This window comes from Panulirus ornatus, chromosome 19, assembly GCF_036320965.1.
Source record: "Panulirus ornatus isolate Po-2019 chromosome 19, ASM3632096v1, whole genome shotgun sequence".
NCBI lineage: Eukaryota > Metazoa > Arthropoda > Malacostraca > Decapoda > Palinuridae > Panulirus > Panulirus ornatus.
Window position 1 is genome coordinate 33,527,759 of NC_092242.1, and position 26,859 is coordinate 33,554,617.

A 26,859-nucleotide genomic window follows, 5' to 3' on the forward strand; every position below is an offset into this window, starting at 1 on the left:
TTAAAAGCGAGTCGCAGTGATGATGTTAACAAGGCCTGGACGTTGCGGCCCTGCGGGTGGGCGGCAGGGCGGCACGAGGACGGCTGCAGGCGTTGATTGTGGTGGGCGACAGGGTGGGTGGCTGTAGGCAGTGTTGACAGATACCCCTTGGTGGGTGGCAGGGTGGATGGTTACAGCTGGTGATGACAGATATCACGTGGGGTGGGGCCGAGTGGGTGGCTTGAAGGCAGCTGCAAACGTTGGTGACGTATATCACGTGAAAGGTGGCAGGGTGGGTGGCACGAAGGCAGCTGCAGACGGTGGTGACAGATGTCACGTGGAGGGTGGCAGGGTGGGTGGCACGAAGGCAGCTGCAGACGGTGGTGACAGATGTCACGTGGAGGGTGGCAGGGTGGGTGGCACGAAGGCAGCTGCAGACGGTGGTGACAGATGTCACGTGGAGGGTGGCAGGGTGGGCGGCACAAGGGCAGCTTCACGTAGATAGTGGCAGGGTGGTAGGTAACGATAAAGACAGGAGGAGCTTCAGTGTTTTGGGTATGTTGGTAACAAGTGGTTCTCCTGACGATGACGGAGGTGTCCATCCGCAATAGGTTATTCTTTCAGCGTTAACTGAAGCGTTAAACCTTAACAGGAGGGTCTCTTAATGTTGATTGAGGCGTCCAGCTATAACAGGCGGCTGTGTGTATGCTGACTGAACCATGGAACTGTAACAGATGGTCCTGTCGACGCTGAATCAGGAGTCCAGTTGTTTCCCGTATAGCGAGGGTGTAGAGTCACTATACTCTGCTCTTAGTCCCTGATTGCAGAGTCGCATCACTGCTCCATTACCTTCTACAAATATATGACTCAATTATCAGCCGGGGAGAAGGCTCGGGTGTTAGAACATTGGCTGGTCTTACATTCTGACTCATTAAAATCAGACTGCCGGGTTTTGACACGTTCTCGTGAATGTGTCATATATAGACTACTTATCTTTCCTTTCCTGCCTTCAGATTCTTTCCCTTCTCTTCACTCCTCTGATTAAGAAACATTAAGATTCAAAGTTGAAAGATTCCAGGAACTCATCTCTGGTTTTCTGTATGGTAAGGGCGATAACAATGCTCGCCCCTCCAAATCGCTTGCCCCTGTAAGTGGATCTGACTAATTATCCATTCATACTAGAATATTTCTGGTGCTTCTACTGTTGAGTACTATTTGATTAATGCATCTCAATATGTTGTACATCATATCAGAGATGCACCTGTCTAATGATGCTGTCAATGATCTCTGTCACATATGCACGTTTTAGATTCACGGGAGGAGACTATGCTTATCCCAATACGAAGTCGCCTGTTGCACATGTCATGGACGTTGAATCCCTTTGACTTCATGTGGCTTAAGATGGGTCTCACAACTATCGCTGCTTTCTGTTTCACTTGCTGCTCTCCTAACTTGTACCAACGTACTTTACAGACTTTTACACCTGTCTACATTCTTACTTGAAGCAGTGACATCTTTCACCCTCAAGCTGAGGTTCTCTGCCCAGGAAGATTTTATTGTTCACTATAAAGAATAACTGAAATCTTCCCAAATAGATGACTTGGGGGTAGGATGTTGCGACCCCTTGCATTTTCCATTCCGAATATTCTGGACCAGCCTATCCCTATTTCATATCGTTGCTATCACTTGCTCAGCACATGGGATCAATTTTCATCCTCTTTAAGCTATAGCTCCACAATCTTGCCTATATGTGGTTCATCTGGCCAAACTCTTATCAATGTCTTCTTGACAGCCACACATCCTCCTTCATCTGTATCGTGTAAACTTCACTAATGAGACTTGAACAGTACTTATTGTACTGCCGTAAAGAAAAAGAATTCTCACGGAAAGATCTTTGTCCTCTGTACTGATATCTTTTCCCACCTTTCTACTGTTTGGTCATTCTCTTACAGAGACTGAAAAATTCCTGTGCCTCAGACCTTGTTATATAGAAAGTCTTTAATGGTCTGATATCGGGATCTGGTCTCCAGACTAACTCTTTTGCCTTTCTTCTCTTTCCTCGTTCCATTATGTTTAGCTTCCACTCAGGCCCATCTCTTTCCGTGACTGTTCATGGATCTAATTCTCCTCGTTTTCCTATCAACAGCAACATCCTTCCGAGTTCTGGTTTTCTCCAGCGCCCATACAACTGTTTACTACAAATTTCCCTTCTTCACCAAAGAGCCTAATACACACGTACGTTGACGTCTCTACACTACATTTCTCTTCCTTTACGTCTTTCCATCGTCTCTTGCTCTGTCTATTTCTCTTCTTGTCATAACTGCCTCTGTAAACATAGATTTTGACAGGATTTCCCAGTAGGGCAGTCGCTATCTAATTTAGCTAAATGCCCACATAACCCAGTTTATTTCCAGGATCTTTTATAAAGCTCTCACAACTTTCTTTTCTCCTCTAAAATCTCTGTATTTCCATCACTCAGCATGATGAACATAGTATTCCCATCGTATCTAATCTCTCTTGGAAACTCCACCACACACATATGGCCAAGTTTGGCTAAAAGAATCTGAGAGTCCACCTCAGACGCCGAGAAGTCACTTCCTTTAAACAGTTTCTCCGATGACATAAAGGATTTATCTATCCTTTTACGAATGGCTGTTATCCCATACAGGAAGTTCTAACTCCACGTACTTACTTGACACAGGCGAGTCCAAAGTGATACAACTTATCAACTCTCCCCATCTGACCTCAAAAGCTGATCCAGTTTCCTTACTCCATATTGGTCTCCCATGTACATTACTTTGGTTTCTGTTCTCGGGAGCTGGTCACTTGTGTACCTTAGCCATAGCTAGACCACATGATATTCGGCAAGCCATTGAGTCATATGATTACTGTGTGGCCGTTGGATATTTTGGGGATGAGACCTTATGATGTCTTATTTCCTATATAACACGAAGCTTTTGAAATTTTTCTTATCTCATTTCCTCACCGATAACAATGTCTTGTCCCCCTTCTTCAAAAATAGATTTTCCACTTCCTTTATATTGATTAATATTTTTTTCCTCATCTCACTTTACTTCTCCATTTCCTTAGCCTTGTTTTGTTTCAATGAATGCCTGACCTTGAAGAGGACTTTTGTTCATTGTCCGGAGACTACGATAAAGGTGATATAAAAAAAAAAGTTGGTTCCCTCCACGCTGACTGAGGTGTCCAGTTGTGACAGGTGGTTTTCTTGACGATGAGTGTGGCTCCCAGTTGTAACAGATAGTTTGTCTCCACACGGACTTAGGCGTCGAACTTCGTCAGGTGGAGGTGCCGTCGTAATCGCTGCTTGCTTGCCGTAACCACCAGCGGGAGGACTAAAGTACTTTCCAATGGATTGTTAAGCATGACAGAAATGTCTAGGAAGTGAGAAAGTCAAACGTCTTTAACGTGTCCGGATTTAGATAGGAGATTGATTTCCAGATGAAGATCAGCTTCAGACAGATACAACATGCTTTAAAAGACCTCCACAACCCACCCAGATGCCTCGTAATTTATTGGCAACGTAATATTTTCTTCAGATTCCCGTTATGATAACCAGAGCAGACTGTATAGGAGAAGATAATGCAGTTACTTATTAGCAGATGATATTTATTTATCTTGCTTTGTCGCTGTCTCCCGCGTTTGCGAGGTAGCGCAAGGAAACAGACGAAAGAAATGGCCCAACCCACCCCCATACACATGTATATACATACACGTCCACACACGAAAATATACATACCTATACATCTCAATGCACACACATATATACACACAGAGACATATACATATATACACATGTACATAATTCATACTGTCTGCCTTTATTAATTCCCATCGCCACCTAGCCACACATGGAATAACATCTCCCTACCCCCTCATGTGTACGAGGTAGCGCTAGGAAAGACAACAAAGGCCCCATTCGTTAGCACTCAGTCTCTAGCTGTCATGTAATAATGCCCGAAACCACAGCTCCCTTTCCACATCCAGGCAGATGATATGTATATATATATATATATATATATATATATATATATATATATATATATATATATATATATATATATATATATATATATATATATATATATATATAAAAGTGTGTGGATGTAACCAAGATGAGAAAAAAGGAGAGATAGGTAGTATGTTTGAGGAAAGGAACCAGGATGTTTTGGCTCTGAGTGAAACGAAGCTCAAGGGTAAAGGGGAAGAGTGGTTTGGGAATGTCTTGGGAGTAAAGTCAGGGGTTAGTGAGAGGACAAGAGCAAGGGAAGGAGTAGCACTACTCCTGACACAGGAGTTGTGGGAGTATGTGATAGAGTGTAAGAAAGTAAATTCTAGATTGATATGGGTAAAACTGAAAGTTGATGGAGAGAGATGGGTAATTATTGGTGCATATGCACCTGGGCATGAGAAGAAAGATCATGAGAGGCAAGTGTTTTGGGAGCAGCTGAATGAGTGTTAGTGGTTTTGATGCACAAGACCGGGTTATAGTGATGGGTGATTTGAATGCAAAGGTGAGTAATGTGGCAGTTGAGGGAATAATTGGTATACATTGAGTGCTCAGTGTTGTAAATGGAAATGGTGAAGAGCTTGTAGATTTATGTGCTGAAAAAGGACTGGTGATTGGGAATACCTGGTTTAAAAAGCGAGACATACATAAGTATACGTATGAAAGTAGGAGAGATGGCCAGAGAGCGTTATTGGATTACGTGTTAATTGATAGACGCACGAAAGAGAGACTTTTGGATGTTAATGTGCTGAGAGGTGCAACTGGAGGGATGTCTGATCATTATCTTGTGGAGGCTAAGGTGAAGATTTGTGGGGGTTTTCAGAAAAGAAGAGAGAATGTTGGGGTGAAGAGGATGGTTAGAGTAAGTGAGCTTGGGAAGGAGACTTGTGTGAGGAAGTACCAGGAGAGACTGAGTACAGAAGGGAAAAAGGTGAGAACAAAGGAGGTAAGGGGAGTGGGGGAGGAATGGGATGTATTTAGGGAAGCAGTGGTGGCTTGCGCAAAAGGTGCTTGTGGCATGAGAAGCGTAGGAGGTGGGTTGATTAGAAAGGGTAGTGAGTGGTAGAATGAAGAAGTAAGATTATTAGTGAAAGAGAAGAGAGAGGCTTTTGGACGATTTTTGCAGGGAAGAAATGCAAATTAGTGGGAGAGGTATAAAAGAAAGAGGCAGGAGGTCAAGAGAAAGGTGCAAGAGGTGAAAAAGAGGGCAAATGAGAGTTGGGGTGAGAGAGTATCATTAAATTTCAGGGAGAATAAAAAGATGTTTTGGAAGGAGGTAAATAAAGTGCGTAAGACAAGGGAGCAAATGGGAACTTCAGGGAAGGGGGCTAATGGGAACTTCAGTGAAGGGGGCTAATGGGGAGGTGATAACAAGTAGTGGTGATGTGAGAAGGAGATGGAGTGAGTATTTTGAAGGTTTGTTGAATGTGTTTGATGATAGAGTGGCAGATATAGGGTGTTTTGGTCGAGGTGGTGTGCAAAGTGAGAGGGCAAGGGAAAATGATTTGGTAGATAGAGAAGAGGTAGTAAAAGATTTACGGAAGATGAAAGCCGGCAAGGCAGCAGGTTTGGATGGCATTGCAGTGGAATTTATTAAAAAAGGGGGTAACTGTATTGTTGACTGGTTGGTAAGGTTATTTAATGTATGTATGATTCATGGTGAGGTGCCTGAGGATTGGCGGAATGCTTGCATAGTGCCATTGTACAAAGGCAAATTATAGAGGTATAAGTTTGTTGAGTATTCCTGGTAAATTATATGGGAGGGTATTGATTGAGAGGGTGAAGGCATGTACAGAGCATCAGACTGGGGAAGAGCAGTGTGGTGTCAGAAGTGGTAGAGGATGTGTGGATCATGTGTTTGCTTTGAAGAATGTATGTGGGAAATACTTAGAAAAACAAATGGATTTGTATGTGGCATTTATGGATCTGGAGAAGGAATATGATAGAGTTGATAGAGATGCTCTGTGGAAGGTATTAAGAATATATGGTGTGGGAGGCAAGTTGTTAGAAGCAGTGAAAAGTTTTTATCGAGGATGTAAGGCCTGTGTACGTGTAGGAAGAGAGGAAAGTGATTGGTTCTCAGTGAATGTAGGTTTGCGGCAGGGGTGTGTGATGTCTCCATGGTTGTTTAATTTGTTTATGGATGGGGTTGTTAGGGAGGTGAATGCAAGAGTTTTGGAAAGAGGGGCAAGTATGCAGTCTATTGTGGATGAGAGAGCTTGGGAAGTGAGTCAGTTGTTGTTCGCTGATGATACAGCGCTGATGTCTGATTCATGTAAGAAACTGCAGAAGCTGGTGACTGAGTTTGGTAAAGTGTGTGAAAGAAGAAAGTTAAGAGTGAATGTGAATAAGAGCAAGATTATTAGGTACAGTAGGGTTGAGGGTCAAGTCAATTGGGAGGTAAGGTTGAATGGAGAAAAACTGGGGGAAGTAAAGTGTTTTAGATATCTGGGAGTGGAGCTGGCAGCGGATGGAACCATGGAAGCGGAAGTGAATAATAGGGTGGGGTAGGGGGCGAAAATTCAGGGAGCCTTGAAGAATGTGTGGAAGTCGAGAACATTATCTCGGAAAGCAAATAAGGTTATGTTTGAAGGAATAGTGGTTCCAACAATGTTGTATGGTTGCGAGGCGTGGGCTATGGATAGAGTTGTGCGCAGGAGGGTGGATGTGCTGGAAATGAGATGTTTGAGGACAAATTGTGGTGTGAGGTGGTTTGATGGAGTAAGTAATGTAAGGGTAAAAGAGATGTGTGGAAATAAAAAGAGTGTGGTTGAGAGAGCAGAAGAGGGTGTTTTGAAATGGTTTGGTCACATGGAGAGAATGAGTGAGGAAAGATTGACCAAGAGGATATATGTGTCAGAGGTGGAGGGAACGAGGAAAAGTGGGAGACCAAATTGGAGGTGGAAAGATGGAGTGAAAAAGATTTTGAGTGATCGGGGCCTGAACATGCAGGAGGGTGAAAGGCGTGCAAGGAATAGAGTGAATTGGAACCATGTGGTATACCGGGGTCGACGTGCTGTCAATGGATTGAACCAGGGTATGTAAAGTGTCTGGGGTAAACCATGGAAAGTGTCTTGGGCCTGGATGTGGAAAGGGAGCTGTGGTTTCGGTGCATTATTACATGACAGCTAGAGACTGAGTGTGAACGAATGGGGCCTTTGGTGTATTTTCCTAGCGCTACCTCGCACATATGAGGGGGGAGGGGGTTGTTATTCCATGTGTGACGAGGTGGCGATGGGAACAAATAAAGGCAGACAATAGGAATTATGTACATGTGTATATATGTATAGGTCTGTGTGTGTGTATATATATGTGTACATTGAAATGTATAGGTATGTATATTTACGTGTGTGGACGTGTATGTATATACATGTGTATGTGTGCGGGTTGGGCCATTCTTTCGTCTGTTTCCTTGCGCTACCTCGCTAACGCGGGAGACAGCGATAAAGCAAAATAGAAAAAAGAAAATATATATATATATATATATATATATATATATATATATATATGTATATATATATATATATGTATATATATATTTTCCCTGGGGATAGGGGAGAAAGAATACTTCCCACGTATTCCCTGCGTGTCGTAGAAGGCGACTAAAAGGGAAGGGAGCGGGGGGCTGGAAATCCTCCCCTCTCGTTTTCTTTTTTTTTTTTGATTTTCCAAAAGAAGGAACAGAGAAGAGGGCAGGTGAGGATATTCCCTCAAAGGCCCAGTCCTCTGTTCTTAACGCTACCTCGCTGTCGCGGGAAATGGCGAATAGTATGAAAAAAAAAAAAAAAAAATATATATATATATATATATATATATATATATTATCTATTTATTTATTTATTTTGCTTTGTCGCTGTCTCCCGCGTTAGCGAGGTAGCGCAAGGAAACAGACAAAAGAATGGCCCAACCCACCCACATACACATGTATATATATACACGTCCACACACACAAATATACATGCCTATACATCTCAACGTATACATATATGTACACACACAGATATATACATATATACACATGCACATAATTCATACTGTCTGCCTTTATTCATTCCTATCGCCACCTCGCCACACATGAAATAACAACCCCCTTCCCCCCGCATGTGCACGAGGTAGCGCTAGGAAAAGATAACAAAGGCCACAGTCGTTCACTTTCAGTCTCTAGCTATCATGTAATGATGCACCGAAACTACAGCTCCCTTTCCACATCCAGGCCCCACAGAACTTTCCATGGTTTACCCCAGACGCTTCACATTCCCTGGTTGAATCCATTGACAGCACGTCGACCCCGGTATACCACATCGTTCCAGTTCACTCTATTCCTTGCACGCCTTTCACCCTCCTGCATGTTCAGGCCCAGATCACTCTAAATCTTTTTCACTCCATCTTTCCACCTCCAATTTGGTCTCCCACTTCTCCTCGTTCCCTCCACCTCTGACACACACACACACACATATTATATATATATATATATATATATATATATATATATATATATATATATATATATATATATATATATATATATATATATATATATATATATATATATATATATATATATATATATATATATATATATATATATATATATATATATATATATATATATATATATATATATATATATATATATATATATATATATATATATATATATTATATATATATATATATATATATATATTATATATATATATATATATATATATATATATATATATATATATATATATATATATATATATATATATATATATATTATATTCAGAAATGCCTCTCGTTGGCATCTCCCTTGTGACATCTACTAAAGGTCTTCACGTTTTGTAAGACCAGAATAACGGGTTATATGAGGATAGCGACCACATTTCGCATCCGTATGTTTGTCTCGAACTCTACTTTTTGTCGGTAGCTTTGCCAAGTCATGGTGGATCTGGATTTGTTTGTTGACATTTCTTCAGCATAGAGTCGAATGGGAAGGGCCAGTTCATCAGCTGCACCCAGTCGCAGCGGTCTTGTGCTAACTCCTTCAGACTCCGTATCTTTTGAGGTGTCAGTCTTCCTCAGAAAATGAAGCGCATCATCCCACTCAACTGACACCACTGTCAGCCTGGGCGCAGTAAGTGTCAGTGTGGGTGGTTTTCTCTGTGACTCTGAGACTTATGTAGCATTTCGACAAAAGGCAAAGCTAGTAGGGTTAGCTTTATCTTGACTGCTGGTCACTACACCACCAGCACATCTATTCAGCGGGTGAGACACTCTCTTTCGACGAGTACTCCAAACTGCCTTTAACTATGGTCCATCAGAGCTTGTAGCTAGTATTATCTGAGACAGATTCTCACAGACTCCCATACAGGAATAGCCCAACGTTGTACATATTCCATTCGACGAGAGGCCACCTTCTGTGTGTTCCTATTAAGTGTGGCTGGATGTCTCTCATACTGTCGCCAGGCTCTGTACAGAACCTTGCTCACCTTTCAGTAACGTTATCAGATGGCTTCGTCAGATACTGCTGCCGGGGTATGTACCTATACTGAAGGGTCATGATGTGATCGTGAACTGTTGATGCTTTTCTGCTAACTTCTGTAAATCACACCTTAATATCCCCTCCACGCCCTCTGCAATGCTTCACACAGCAGAGACAGTACACAATTGTCAGGACTCGCATTTTCCATAAGTCCTTCCACAATAATCACTAGATCTTTCCAGCTGGGCTTCTGTCTTTCATAGTGCTGTCGCCCTAATGTTGATCTTGCGGCTGGGGAAGTAGTGGGTTTGAGGGAAGCGTGGAGCAAAATACTATACAGATTTGTAATTCTGTGGTCAGAGGTGTCTGTGTGTGAGGTGCTGCTATTATCCTGAGTGAAGGGTAAATCTTTTCTTCAAGATCAAGTAGAGTGGACAAGTATCCCCCCCCCCCCCCTCTCTCTCTCTCTCTCTCTCTCTCTCTCTCTCTCTCTCTCTCTCTCTCTCTCTCTCTCTCTCTCTCTCTCTCTCTCTCTCTCTCTCTCTCTCTCTCTCTCTCTCTCTCTCTCTCTCTCTCTCTCTCTCTCTCTCGCTTTTAACACACTGAATATTCTGTTAAAGAGAATATAGTGCTCCAATGTGTCCAGAAATGGTTGACACGTGAAAGTCCGTGCGGTACTTTGATGCTGATGCCTTTAAAGACGTCAAAATTCTAGAGGTAAATCATAGATGAATATGAAAATGACAGAAAATACCTCAAAAAATAGTTGTGAACATGACGGAAATATAATATGAAAGTGCTAATGTAAACCCCTGCAGCAACTCAACGGAAGGAAGACGTCATTTGTAAGTAGACATCCGTTGACAGATTACAAAAACAAACAAATAGACAAACAAGCATGAACAGCCCAACGACTAGAATGGAAGAAAGTACAAATGATGAATTTTTGTTGAGAACTTAGGACAAGAATTCCTATAATCATGTTAGAAAAATTGCTGGTGATAAAGTTTCTTAACAAAATCAGCGAAATTAGGCGCTATTATCTATAAAGAGACAATGAATGACTCAAAAATTAAGATGTTTCACAACAGAATTACATATATCAGGAAAACTGTCACACACACTGGCAACGAAACACGAATGACTCTTAGAAATAAAGAAAAATTGTGTTTGATATCATTTTAGTGTACAGAAATTTGTCTCGCAGATATATGTAAATGTTACATCAAGTAGTGTAATTTAAACCACAATACAATCTGCAGTTAGATGCACAAAATGCTGTCTAAGGATGCATAATTGTCTTAATTTTGATATGATAAAGAATCAATGATTATCTTTTTATAAAACGTTTGCCAACAGAAGGTAATCATAAAGGATCTAGTAACAACTTCAGTTCATGAAAGAGATAGTGAAGCGAATGTTAAGAATGAGGAAATTTTGTGACCGAAAAGTGATGATAATCAATATGAAGAATTACAGGAGAAACATGAAGTGAATAACTCACAAAACTAAAGTACGAAAGCCCGGAACGAAAGGATAGAGCCATGTTCAAAACATCAGGAGAAAAAAGTAACTTTAAGGAATAACAAGGATGACAATGAAATATGATAAAGTCAGCTTAAAGTTCAATATCAGAAAAATAAAATAAAATAACAAAGATGTAGAAATGAATGTTGTATAGATAACGGAGACAGGTAGACACTACCTCAGGGGAAGATGCAAATTTGACAACAATTGTAGAAACGTGTAACAAAATGTTTAACATTTAAGCTGCCATCTAAAGGAATGTGAATTTATCCATCTAACAATATGCAGATGTTTTGACAGATCAAAAGAGTGTTTAATGAGATGATTGTTGTAGATCTTACACCCTGCAGGCTGTTTGAGAATTACCATCCCAAGAAAGAAACCAAACGAACATAGAGGATACGAGGACCAGGGAAAGAGACAGGTATTCGAATGCTGAAAATAGAGCATGAAGAAAACAGGATAATGATCATAGACAAAGATGGAAGTGAAGAGAGTATTGAAATGATATAGACCGAAACCAACTGATAGAATATTTCAAGGGCAACATGAGAGTAAAATTAGGACGATAAGCTCACATTATTTTCTGGTGGAAATGCTCATGGGAGCAGCAAGGTACTTAAACTATCTAGATATGAGAGTGCAATGAATGAAGAGGAGAAAAGTATAGTCATAAAAGAAACAGAGAGAGGATTAAGAAAACCAAGGCAAATATTATACATGAACTTAATAAATGAGAACTCCAAACCAAGGGTTATTTACCTCTGTGAAAGTATAAATGATAATAATATGATACTGATCCACCTGACAGAAACATGGGTTAATGAGAGAATTAAGAATTAAGCAGACCTTGAACTTTTCAGAACGCTGAGAGCAGACAGGGGTAACATTAGATAATGTGACCATGCAACATTACGTAAAATTGAGGTCTGAAGGGAACAGATAGTAAAGATAAGCCATTGGAAAAGTGAAGGAATAAGGGTAAGCATGTACACAATTACAGTAGTGACATATCGGCCGCTTGAAACTGAAATGAAGGAGCTTAGTGACACACTAGTAAACACGTAAGAAATATCAAGAAGTGCAGACCAGTTGACCAACATTAACTTTTTCAAAAGACTTCAGTTCTCATCTTTATAGATCGGGGGAAAAGAGGAATAAGTAATGGGTGTAAATTCAAACCAATGAATAATGAGAGCCACTGAAGGAAAAAACTAAATTTTGTTTTGATATATGCGAAGTATTCACCCTGTTCAACTCATCCAGAGACTAAGAATGTGCAATAACTCAGTCGCCCACAGTTATGCTCATGACACAACACTCGCCACAGACTTCATAAAAGTAACTACAAGCTATAAACAAAAATAGTTGAAGATAGTTGTAGCTTATCAGTGGAAGGAGCGAGAGAAACAAGTGATTTCCGTTTCTATTTTGACAAAATCTGAAAGGCGACGCAAGAATCAATGCAGAAAATATACTATGACCTCTAAGAGAAACAATGCAGCCCGAAGGCAGCTGTATTCTATAAGAGAATGTGATAAAGAGTTAAAGAATATATGAGTATATACCAACTGAAAGCTGTGGAAACCAATGGATGAACAAATGAAGAAATTCGGAGAGGAAAACGTATGCAATTTATAGAGGAAAAGTAGGAAAACTGGAAAAAAAAGAAGAAATGCTGACATTTATATCATGGAATCCCACAGAAAAGAGCAGAAAATGAATGAGCAGAGAGTGTTGCAAAACATGGAATAGAAACCAAAAGATATATTCTCACGTTTGAATAATATCGCTGAGAATAAACCTTTTACAAACATGAGAAAATTTGTAAGCTACCGTAAGACAACACGTATGATGCTAATCGACCACGGTAGATCGGTGTCTAGCACAAAAGGAAATGAAATTGTAGCTTAGGAAATATCTAGTCATGATAAGAACGTCATTAGAAATACGAAATAACAGAAAGTGTGATTAACAGATAGAGTACTTACTTCGAGGCCCAGAGGAAACCCCAAATACTTTCCTCAACAAGATAAATAGGAAAACCATTGACTGTCTGGATGAGACCAACCATCGATAAAACCAGTGTAGCAGATACACACAGAAAAACATCAATACGGGAAAGAATGATCTACGCTAGTACCAAATTAGTATAGACCAGCTGGCCTGACATCACATGTAATTAAAGTTTATGAAAGAGTAGTAAAAACCACAGACTGGAACGCTTGATTTTACAGCAGTAATATAAACGAAGGCCAACATGGATGTGTGCCAGGTGAACACCCACTCAGCTTTAATGCAAGGAAAGAAAGTTTTTCTAGACTTCACTGCAAGGTAAGAGAAGGGATACAGTTTTTCAAACCTTTGCTAAGGCACCCGACAACGTAAACTGTAGTTTTATTAGAAAAAGTATCAAAACAGAATGATGAATGTAAACTAGGAAAATGCCTTCGAGAGTTTTCAATTAACACAAAATCAAAAGTCGTTGCATATGGCACCATGTTTGAAGAGGAAGACGCTCTCTTGGGAGTAGCACAAAGAATGGTATTAGCTTTATATTATTTCAATATTGATATCAGCCACCGACAAAGAAATAAAAGAAATTTGATTCAAATGCTTTGCAGATGATACGAGAAATGGAGAGTAAAATGGCAGCAGCAGAAGACAAAGGAAAATAATGATAGACCTGAACATGATTTACGCCTGGGCAGAGGAGAACCTGACGGAATCTACTTGAGAGAAATATGAACAAGTAAAATATGGAACAAGTAACAATATATCAGTGACTACCCTACAGATGGCCAACGGTGAGAGACATAGAAAAAGAAGAAAAGGTCAAAGGTTCACATTCCGTAGACGAGAAAAATGAATTCAAGGAACACATTGATAAGATAGTATTATCAAGCCCAAAATTGAGTGAAAGGACAATGAGAACTTTTACGACGAGATACAGAAAGCTAATGATGAATATGTTCCGCGGATAACTAGGAAGCGGAACTGAATACCTTTGTGTCGTATATCACCAGTCAAACAAACAGTTGTTAAACAAGTCAGAAAGAATTCACAAACACTTCACAGGATAGCTGGAGGGATTGAAACATGAGGGTTGTCTTGAGAGGTTGAAAGGAATTGAACTCGAGAGCTTAGACAGAAGGTGAAAAAGATGTGTGATTATCTCTGAATGATAGCAAGTTAAAGGCAATAAGAATTGTGTCTTGGATCTTAAACCATCTCAGAAAAGAAGGAACAAAGCTGTTAAACTGCAATAAGACCTCGGAATATGTCAGACATGAACAAAAATAAAGGACTGTATATTAAGAGGTTACAAAAAATATTCAATATACTACAATGAAAAGAATTAGATATGCATGGAACAACGACAGATACATTTCAAAGAAAACTTGTATATAGCTAAAATCGGCAGGCAGAAATCGGAGGCAGAAACAATGATATTCATCATGGAAGACGTGCGGTGAGCGTTACGTATTTGTCTGGACTCTTGGCAAAATCTGGTCGTAGGGTCTTGTAAGCATGTACACTCTCTCTCTCTCTCTCTCTCTCTCTCTCTCTCTCTCTCTCTCTCTCTCTCTCTCTCTCTCTCTCTCTCTCTCTCTCTCTCTCTCTCTCTCTCTCTTAAACAAGCTCAGATAGATAAACTGAGGGAGTAGGATGCATGAAGTTATCGTGAAATATTGTAAGATCTTGAACTATGCAGTTTAGGAATAATTTTTCGCCATGCTACTTTCTAAGGCCAGCAAATAGAAGGCACCGAGAAAAATAGACGAAAAATACATTTAACTTTGCAATATGGGAGAGAGTGCATTACTGTGTGGAACAGAGTACGTATGAAAAAGTATGAAATATGGGAGACACTTCATAAGAAAAAAAAAATTGCAAGGAGTGACGATTGAAACCTTCACGACGAGACTGGACAAACGGCTAGAAATTGCTGCTGATGAACCCGAGATAAGACAGGTATACGATGAGCGTGCGGGCGGCAGAGAACAACAGTAATGTCAAACAAGTTGGACACAAGGTGAACGCTGCACTCCAACCCTGGTCTCACGGCAACACCTCGCACTAGGAACACGTAGGAAGGTGCTCTCTCTCTCTCTCTCTCTCTCTCTCTCTCTCTCTCTCTCTCTCTCTCTCTCTCTCTCTCTCTCTCTCTCTCTCTCTCGTGTTATTAAGCTATTCTGACATCTCGTATACGTCCGGCACATGCGGATGCGGGTTGCCACACAGAAAAGCTAGGTACTTTCACTGAGGAAACTTTCCTCGTAACAGTTTTATACAATGGGTAAAGGTGAAGGGAGGGAGGGAGGGAGGGAGGGAGCGGGACTCGACCTATCCCCCAGTTCTGCCTCTGTATCTCGCCCTTTATCATGATGGTGTCTGGATGAAATCATTGACCACTCTTATGGAAGAACTTTCCATTTTAACTATGTAATAAACTCGACCTTTTGCCTTTTATATATACATATATATATATATATATATATATATATATATATATATATATATATATATATATATATATATTTTTTTTTTTTTTTTCAAACCATTCGCCATTTCCCGCGTTAGCGAGGTAGCGTTAAGAACAGAGGACTGGGCCTTTTTTGGAATATCCTCACCTGGCCCCCTCTGTTCCTTCTTTTGGAAAATTAAAAAAAAAAACGAGAGGGGAGGATTTCCAGCCCCCCGCTCCCTCCCCTTTTAGTCGCCTTCTACGACACGCAGGGAATACGTGGGAAGTATTCTTAATTCCCTATCCCCAGGGATAATATATATATATATATATATATATATATATATATATATATATATATATATATATATATATATATATATATATATATATATATATATTGGAATCTTACAAACCATAGAAAGACGAGATATCTTTGTTCAGACAGGTATAGAAAACACTACACACAACGCGATTATTTTTCCTTGCCATTTTACTGCTATTGTGACTCTGGTTTTGTCTTTTCATTTTGCTCTGACACGAGGGACGTTATCCTTGCGTCATGGAGCGAACATGTTATGTCAGAGATGAATCTTTTGTCGTGAGGAAAGTCAATCAACATCAACTTCATTTTTACTACACTGATACTGATTGAGTTTCCTGCATCTGTGTATTGTGTACGATCACTGTATAAGTATCATATTGATCTCTGGGCAGTTGCCACAGCGACTATATCCGCCAGCTACAGATTGTGAGAGTCTGTTGTTGAGGTGACAGTTTAGACCAATTCCAACCACACTGAATATATATATATATATATATATATATATATATATATATATATATATATATATATATATATATATATATATATATATATATATATATATATATATATATATATATATTTTTTTTTTTCTTTTTTTTGCTTTGTCGCTGTCTCCCGCGTTTGCGAGGTAGCGCAAGGAAACAGACGAAAGAAATGGCCCAACCCACCCCCATACACATGTATATACATACGTCCACACACGCAAATATACATACCTATACAGCTTTCTATGGTTTACCCCAGACGCTTCACATGCCCTGATTCAATCCACTGACAGCACGTCAACCCCCGGTATACCACATCGATCCAATTCACTCTATTCCTTGCCCGCCTTTCACCCTCCTGCATGTTCAGGCCCCGATCACACAAAATCTTTTTAACTCCATCTTTCCACCTCCAATTTGGTCTCCCACTTCTCCTCGTTCCCTCCACCTCCGACACATATATCCTCTTGGTCAATCTTTCCTCACTCATCCTCTCCATAGGCCCAAACCACTTCAAAACACCCTCTTCTGCTCTCTCAACCACGCTCTTTTTATTTCCACACATCTCTCTTACCCTTACGTTACTCACTCGATCAAACCACCTCACACCACACACTGTCCTCAAACATCTCATTTCCAGCACATCCATCCTCCTGCGCACAACTCTATCCATAGCCCACGCCTCGCAACCATACAACGTTGTTGGAACCACTATTCCTTCAAACATACCCATTTTTGCTTTCCGAGATAATGTTCTCGACTTCCACACATTCTTCAAGGCTCCCAGGAACTTTCGCCCCCTCCCCCACCCTATGATCCACTTCCGCTTCCATGGTTCCATCCGCTGCCAGATCCACTCCCAGATATCTAAAACACTTTACTTCCTCCAGTTTTTCTCCATTCAAACTCACCTCCCAATTGACTTGACCCTCAACCCTACTGTACCTAATAACCTTGCTCTTATTCACATTTACTCTTAACTTTCTCCTTCACACACTTTACCAAACTCAGTCACCAGCTTCTGCAGTTTCTCACATGAATCAGCCACCAGCGCTGTATCATCAGCGAACAACAACTGACTCACTTCCCAAGCTCTCTCATCCCCAACAGACTTCATACTTGCCCCTCTTTCCAGGAACTCTTGCATTTACCTCCCTAACAACCCCATCCATAAACAAATTAAACAACCATGGAGACATCACACACCCCTGCCGCAAACCTACATTCACTGAGAACCAATCACTTTCCTCTCTTCCTACACGTACACATGCCTTACATCCTCGATAAAAACTTTTCACTGCTTCTAGCAACTTTCCTCCCACACCATATATTCTTAATACCTTCCACAGAGCATCTCTATCAACTCTATCATATGCCTTCTCCAGATTCATAAATGCTACATACAAATCCATTTGCTTTTCTAAGTATTTCTCACATACATTCTTCAAAGCAAACACCTGATCCACACATCCTCTACCACTTCTGAAACCACACTGCTCTTCCCCAATCTGATGCTCTGTACATGCCTTCACCCTCTCAATCAATACCCTCCCATATAATTTACCAGGAATACTCAACAAACTTATACCTCTGTAATTTGAGCACTCACTCTTATCCCCTTTGCCTTTGTACAATGGCACTATGCACGCATTCCGCCAATCCTCAGGCACCTCATATATATTCATATATATATATATATTCACACACACACACACACACACACACACACACAACACACACACACACACATATATATATATATATATATATATATATATATATATATATATATATATATATATATATATATATATATATATATATTGTGTCTCCCTGATGATGTGATTATTACACGAAAGTGCATTTGGGAACTTTTCGTGTTTCATTTTCCCCGTGGACTCATAGGAATATCTTGATCACGCGCAAAATTGTGATCCTTTCCAATATATATATATATATATATATATATATATATATATATATATATATATATATATATATATATATATATATTTTTTTTTTTTTTTATACTTTGTCGCTGTCTCCCGCGTTTGCGAGGTAGCGCAAGGAAACAGACGAAAGAAATGGCCCAACCCCCCCCATACACATGTATATACATACGTCCACACACGCAAATATACATACCTACACAGCTTTCCATGGTTTACCCCAGACGCTTCACATGCCTTGATTCAATCCACTGACAGCACGTCAACCCCGGTATACCACATCGCTCCAATTCACTCTATTCCTTGCCCTCCTTTCACCTTCCTGCATGTTCAGGCCCCGATCACACAAAATCTTTTTCACTCCATCTTTCCACCTCCAATTTGGTCTCCCTCTTCTCCTCGTTCCCTCCACCTCCGACACATATATCCTCTTGGTCAATCTTTCCTCACTCATTCTCTCCATGTGCCCAAACCACTTCAAAACACCCTCTTCTGCTCTCTCAACCACGCTCTTTTTATTTCCACACATCTCTCTTACCCTTACGTTACTCACTCGATCAAACCACCTCACACCACACATTGTCCTCAAACATCTCATTTCCAGTACATCGATCCTCCTGCGCACAACTCTATCCATAGCCCACGCCTCGCAACCATACAACATTGTTGGAACCACCATTCCTTCAAACATACCCATTTTTGCTTTCCGAGATAATGTTCTCGACTTCTACGCATTCTTCAAGGCCCCTAGAATTTTCGCCCCCTCCCCCACCCAATGATCCACTTCCGCTTCCATGGTTCCATCCGCTGCCAGATCCACTCCCAGATATCTAAAACACTTCACTTCCTCCAGTTTTTCTCCATTCAAACTCACCTCCCAATTGACTTGACCCTCAACCCTACTGTACCTAATAACCTTGCTCTTATTCACATTTACTCTTAACTTTCTTCTTCCACACACTTTTCCAAACTCAGTCACCAGCTTCTGCAGTTTGTCACATGAATCAGCCACCAGCGCTGTATCATCAGCGAACAACAACTGACTCACTTCCCAAGCTCTCTCATCCCCAACAGACTTCATACTTGCCCCTCTTTCCAAAACTCTTGCATTTACCTCCCTAACAACCCCATCCATAAACAAATTAAACAACCATGGAGACATCACACACCCCTGCCGCAAACCTACATTCACTGAGAACCAATCACTTTCCTCTCTTCCTACACGTACACATGCCTTACATCCTCGATAAAAACTTTTCACTGCTTCTAACAACTTTCCTCCCACACCATATATTCTTAATACCTTCCACATATATATATATATATATATATATATATATATATATATATATATATATATATATATATATATATATATATATATATATATATTTATATATACACACACACACGTATATATATTTTTTCATACATAATTGGCAATCTCTACGTGAGCGAGGAAGCGTTAACAACAGAGGACTGAGTCTTAAAGATAATATCCTCACTTAACCCCCTTCTCTGTCCCTTCTTTTGGAAAATTAAAAACGGGAGGGGAGGGTTTCTAGCCCCCCGCTCCCTCCACTTTTAGTCGCCTTTTGTAACACGCAGGAAATACGTAGGAAGTATTCTTTCTCCCTTATCCCCAGGGATAATATATATATATATATATATATATATATATATATATATATATATATATATATATATATATATATATATATATATATATATATATATATATACAGTGGATGGATCGGAGGCAAATTGCAACATTGCCATAGGTTCCTCCTTCCGGTAACGTTGTTGTCCTCCTTGGACGAGGACGACCACAACAAGTTGTAGAGAGAGAGAGAGAGAGAGAGAGAGAGAGAGAGAGAGAGAGAGAGAGAGAGAGAGAGAGAGAGAGAGAGAGAGAGAGAGAGAGAGAGAAGGGGGGGGGACATCCTCGCACCACCACAAGAGCCACTCTGCACTAGGCCACGTGGATGTTCCTTGATGATACAGCAGTTAACACCAGTCCTTCCCTGACCACCATGTTCGGCGAGGACTGGAGGTATGTGTGCACGAGGTGGATATGTGGCGCTGTGGATCCACGCTGAGAGGGACGCCTCGAACGTGGAGCTGCTACTGGCGCTGATGCAAGACGCCCCTCTCCTTATCCTCCACCTGTACATCATGGCCCACACCCTTCCCAGTCAGGCACTGGAGGGGCGCATCAGCCACACCCTGATCATGCAGATGCTGTCGGTGACCATGTCGCTTCTGACGCTGGCCTGGTCGGTGGCGTCCTTCGTGCGAGCCACGCGCCTGACGGAGCCATCTCTTGGTAATCTGAGCATCCTGGACCTTCTGCTCCTCACCCTTGCCCACTTCTGCTCCATCGCCGCTCAGGATGTGGCAGATGAGCGACGGAATCTTAGTTAAAGGAGACTCGACGCAGCGTTCGAATCTGTGGACAACGGCCGGGCTCATAACGTCTTCGATGTGGCCCGGGCTATCGTGCCAGCCTATGCGGCACTTCAGCAACCCGGAATTATTCCCTGAAACAACGCTTGGAAGGAGGCAGAAGTGATATTGTGACAGTGATTGTGTCAGCGTCGCGTCGCCTCGCCGCAGTGTATCGAGACAGACTTCCCCAGAACTTTTTAAAGGGGAAGTAAATGTTTATAGTTGTGTTACTGGAGTGATAGTTTTCATGCATGGTGTTTTGACAAGAAAATAGTGAAGTTGGAGAAAAATGTAGCTTAGACATTGAAGCTTATTGATTCAGTGGTGAAATTGATGAGAACTGCTATTGACGTTTGTGTGAATAAATTGTACATTTCCTTTTCCATAGCCAGAGGTTGAACCATTATGTGACGTTCATTTTTTCATTCATTTCAAGCTAAAAGTTTGTTTTCTAAATTGTTTCTTACATTTTTCATATGTATATATATGTATGTGTGTGTGTGTGTGTGTGTGTGTGTGTGTGCGTGTGTGTGTGTGTGTGTGTGTGTGTGTATATATATATGTATATTATCCCTGGGGATAGGGGTGAAAGAATACTTCCCACGTATTCCTCGCGTGTCGTAGAAAGCGACTAGAGGGGACGGGAGCGGGGGGCCGGAAATCCTCCCCTCCTTGTATTAACTTTCTAAAATGGGAAACAGAAGGAGTCACGCGGGGAGTGCTCATCCTCCTCGAAGGCTCAGAGTGGGGTGCCTAAATGTGTGTGGATGTAATCAAGATGTGAAAAAAGGAGAGATAGGTAGTATGTTTGAGGAAAGGAACCTGGATGTTTTGGCTCTGAGTGAAACGAAGCTCAAGGGTAAAGGGGAAGAGTGGTTTGGAAATGTCTGGGGAGTGAAGTCAGGGGTTAGTGAGAGGACAAGAGCAAGGGAAGGAGTAGCAATACTCCTGAAACAGGAGTTGTGGGAGTATGTGATAGAATGTAAGAAAGTAAATTCTCGATTAATATGGGTAAAATTGAAAGTTGATGGAGAGAGGTGGGTGATTATTGGTGCATATGCACCTGGGCATGAGAAGAAAGATCATGAGAGGCAAGTGTTTTGGGAGCAGCTAAGTGAGTGTGTTAGCGGTTTTGATGCACGAGACCGGGTTATAGTGATGGGTGATTTGAATGCAAAGGTGAGTAATGTGGCAGTTGAGGGAATAATTGGTATGCATGGGGTGTTCAGTGTTGTAAATGGAAATGGTGAAGAGCTTGTAGATTTATGTGCTGAAAAAGGACTGAAGATTGGGAATACCTGGTTTAAAAAGCGAGATATACATAAGTATACTTATGTAAGTAGGAGAGATGGCCAGAGAGCGTTATTGGATTACGTGTTAATTGACAGGCGTGCGAAAGAGAGACTTTTGGATGTCAATGTGCTGAGAGGTGCAACTGGAGGGATGTCTGATCATTATCTTGTGGAGGCTAAGGTGAAGATTAGTATGGGTTTTCAGAAAAGAAGAGTGAATGTTGGGGTGAAGAAGGTGGTGAGAGTAAGTGAGCTTGGGAAGGAGACCTGTGTGAAGAAGTATCAGGAGAGACTGAGTACAGAAGGGAAAAAGGTGAGAACAATGGAAGTAAGGGGAGTGGGGGAGGAATGGGATGTATTTAGGGAATCAGTGATGGATTGCGCAAAAGATGCTTGTGGCATGAGAAGAGTGGGAGGTGGGCTGTTTAGAAAGGGTAGTGAGTGGTGGGATGAAGAAGTAAGAGTATTAGTGAAAGAGAAGAGAGAGGCATTTGGACGATTTTTGCAGGGAAAAAATGCAATTGAGTGGGAGAAGTATAAAAGAAAGAGACAGGAGGTCAAGAGAAAGGTGCAAGAGGTGAAAAAAAGGGCAAATGAGAGTTGGGGTGAGAGAGTATCAGTAAATTTTAGGGAGAATAAAAAGATGTTCTGGAAGGAGGTAAATAGGGTGCGTAAGACAAGGGAGCAAATGGGAACTTCAGTGAAGGGCGTAAATGGGGAGGTGATAACAAGTAGTGGTGATGTGAGAAGGAGATGGAATGAGTATTTTGAAGGTTTGTTGAATGTGTCTGATGACAGAGTGGCAGATATAGGGTGTTTGGGTCGAGGTGGTGTGCAAAGTGAGAGGGTTAGGGAAAATGATTTGGTAAACAGAGAAGAGGTAGTAAAAGCTTTGCGGAAGATGAAAGCCGGCAAGGCAGCAGGTTTGGATGGTATTGCAGTGGAATGTATTAAAAAAGGGGGTGACTGTATTGTTGACTGGTTGGTAAGGTTATTTAATGTATGTATGACTCATGGTGAGGTGCCTGAGGATTGGCGGAATGCGTGCATAGTGCCATTGTACAAAGGCAAAGGGGATAAGAGTGAGTGCTCAAATTACAGAGGTATAAGTTTGTTGAGTATTCCTGGTAAATTATATGGGAGGGTATTGATTGAGAGGGTGAAGGCATGTACAGAGCATCAGATTGGGGAAGAGCAGTGTGGTTTCAGAAGTGGTAGAGGATGTGTGGATCAGGTGTTTGCTTTGAAGAATGTATGTGAGAAATACTTAGAAAAGCAAATGGATTTGTATGTAGCATTTATGGATCTGGAGAAGGCATATGATAGAGTTGATAGAGATGCTCTGTGGAAGGTATTAATAATATATGGTGTGGGAGGCAAGTTGTTAGAAGCAGTGAAAAGTTTTTATCGAGGATGTAAGGCATGTGTACGTGTAGGAAGAGAGGTAAGTGATTGGTTCTCAGTGAATGTAGGTTTGCGGCAGGGGTGTGTGATGTCTCCATGGTTGTTTAATTTGTTTATGGATGGGGTTGTTAGGGAGGTAAATGCAAGAGTCTTGGAAAGAGGGGCAAGTATGAAGTCCGTTGGGGATGAGAGAGCTTGGGAAGTGAGTCAGTTGTTGTTCGCTGATGATACAGCGCTGGTGGCGGATTCATGTGAGAAACTGCAGAAACTGGTGACGGAGTTTGGTAAAGTGTGTGGAAGAAGAAAGTTAAGAGTAAATGTGAATAAGAGCAAGGTTATTAGGTACAGTAGGGTTGAGGGTCAAGTCAATTGGGAGGTGAGTTTGAATGGTGAAAAACTGGAGGAAGTGAAGTGTTTTAGATATCTGGGAGTGGATCTGTCAGCGGATGGAACCATGGAAGCGGAAGTGGATCATAGGGTGGGGGAGGGGGCGAAAATTTTGGGAGCCTTGAAAAATGTGTGGAAGTCGAGAACATTATCCCGGAAAGCAAAAATGGGTATGTTTGAAGGAATAGTAGTTCCAACAATGTTGTATGGTTGCGAGGCGTGGGCTATGGATAGAGTTGTGCGCAGGAGGATGGATGTGCTGGAAATGAGATGTTTGAGGACAATGTGTGGTGTGAGGTGGTTTGATCGAGTAAGTAACGTAAGGGTAAGAGAGATGTGTGGAAATAAAAAGAGCGTGGTTGAGAGAGCAGAAGAGGGTGTTTTGAAATGGTTTGGGCACATGGAGAGAATGAGTGAGGAAAGATTGACCAAGAGGATATATGTGTCGGAGGTGGAGGGAACGAGGAGAAGAGGGAGACCAAATTGGAGGTGGAAAGATGGAGTGAAAAGGATTTTGTTTGATCGGGGCCTGAACATGCAGGAGGGTGAAAGGAGGGCAAGGAATAGAGTGAATTGGAGCGATGTGGTATACAGGGGTTGACGTGCTGTCAGTGGATTGAATCAAGGCATGTGAAGCGTCCGGGGTAAACCATGGAAAGCTGTGTAGGTATGTATATTTGCGTGTGTGGACGTGTGTATGTACATGTGTATGGGGGGGGGTTGGGCCATTTCTTTCGTCTGTTTCCTTGCGCTACCTCGCAAACGCGGGAGACAGCGACAAAGTATAAGAAAAAAAAAAAATATATATATATATATATATATATATATATATATATATATATATATATATATAAATATATATATATATATATATATATATATATATATATATATATATATATATATATATATATATATATATATATATATATATATATATATATATATATGTAAATATATATATATATGTATATATATATATATATATATATATATATATATATATATATATATATATATATATATATATATATATATATATATTCTGTCATTATATTTATTTGCTGTCTCCCACGTATGCAAGGTAGCGCAAGGAAACAGACGAAAGAATGGCCCAACCCACCCACATACACATGTATATACATAAACGCCCACATACGCACATATACATACCTATACATTTCAACGTATACATACATATACATACACAGACATATACGTATATACACATGTACACACTCATACTTGCTGCCCCCATTCAATCTCGTCGCCACCCCGCCACACATGAAACGGCATCCCCCTCCCAACCCGCGCGCGCGAGGGAGCGCCAGGAAAAGACAACAAAAGCCACCTTCGTTCACACTTAGTCTCTAGCTGTCATGTGTAATACACCGAAACGACAGCTCCCTATCCCAAGACCTTTCCATGGTTTACCCCAGACGTTTCATATCCCCTGGTTCGGTCCATTGACATCACGTCGACCCCGGTATATTACATCGTTCCAATTCACTCTTTTCCTTGCACGCCTCTCACCCTCCTGTATGTTCAGGCCCCGATCGCATATTTTTGGGAATGACTTCCGATGATTTACTTATATTTCTTTATACACTTATTCGGGGCATACAACTTCCTTGTAATTCAAGTTCGTGTTGACTTTAAGACATTACCTTAAATATCTAATGGATCTCTGCCTGTGTTAATGGTATCTGTTGCAGCTGAAGAAATTGAGAATATCATGATTATCCTCATATCCTCCAACATCAAGAGAGACAAGATGAACAGCAAGAAAAGATGGGACTGAGGTGTTACCGGACTCCGCCTGCTCGAAGTTACGCCGCGAGTGAAGAGTCACTTTGGGAGAACCTTTCACTCCAAAGGAGTCTATATTTTCCCGCTACTGGAAATAACGCAACCTTAGGCTACAGGAGCTTTAAGAAAGGTCCTGGGTAACACAAGGATTCTTTGGTAAAAACTGGAGGTATTATAATTATGCATAGATAAATAAAGACGCGACTGATGCTTTAATTGTAAGTTGCACCAGATTCTTTTTTCCAGTGATCGTTTCTATGGCACCTGGACTATTTTGCTTTACGAGGAACTCTGTTGCGAGTGATTACATGTTTTGACTTTGTGATTATGACGTTCTCTTGCCGCGACAGTTTACAGTAGTAGTAAAGTGAACAGAAATGTGAACGATCTTAATGTCCATTTGTACAGTCAGTAGGTTAGTAATGTTAGGTGAATTCTGTGTTCACGCTGCTACGCAAGGGTTTCAGTTGCATACGGTTTTCTCTCCTTAAAGAATATAATGAATGTTGTAAAGGGCGAATAAAGCTGACCAATGCAATGCCAGCCTCGTTTTACACTACTTCTAGTCCATATAAACCAAAGCCTCACGGTCTTCTAGATCAGAAAAGTAGAGACCTGGAGACTTCGTACATACTCCACGGTACAACGTGACTAGGATAAGGACTATCTATTTCAGGCGGTAATATCATGATTCTGTATTCATTTATTCACCTTTCCCCCATGTCCTCGACATGGAGTGAAGGAGTGGTAGAATTGGTTTGTTGTGGTGTGTGTGGGAGAAGCTGTTTTTATGACTGTCTCGACATATAAGGCACTCCTCCCCTGCCCAGAAGGAGTGTCTTCACAAGGATACTCTTGTTTGTAAACGTTGTTATTGAATGTTTAATTCTAAGGCTGAGGCTTTATTTCTCCTTGCACCTGGCGATCTCAAAGATATTATTCAACAGGTATCTCCATCTATTTGAACTTAGAGGTCCGAAAATAAAGCCATTCATCACAGAGATATATAGATAACTAAACATTTCTTTCTTCATCACAGATATTGCACCACTGATATCTTCATTGATTGTTACCCTTGCGACTGATCACTACCATCTCTGCTTTCTCAGCTAACTGCTGAATTCTCGGTTGGCCGCTACTTGGTCACCTGACCACTACTGTTTTAGCGGGACACTGTTCTCTCAGATGACCAGTACTCCCTCGGTTAGCTTTTAGCTTCTTGACCGACCACTGCCTCGGCTGCTTACTGCTCTTTAGATTGAATATCAGTTTACTTTCTCGACTGA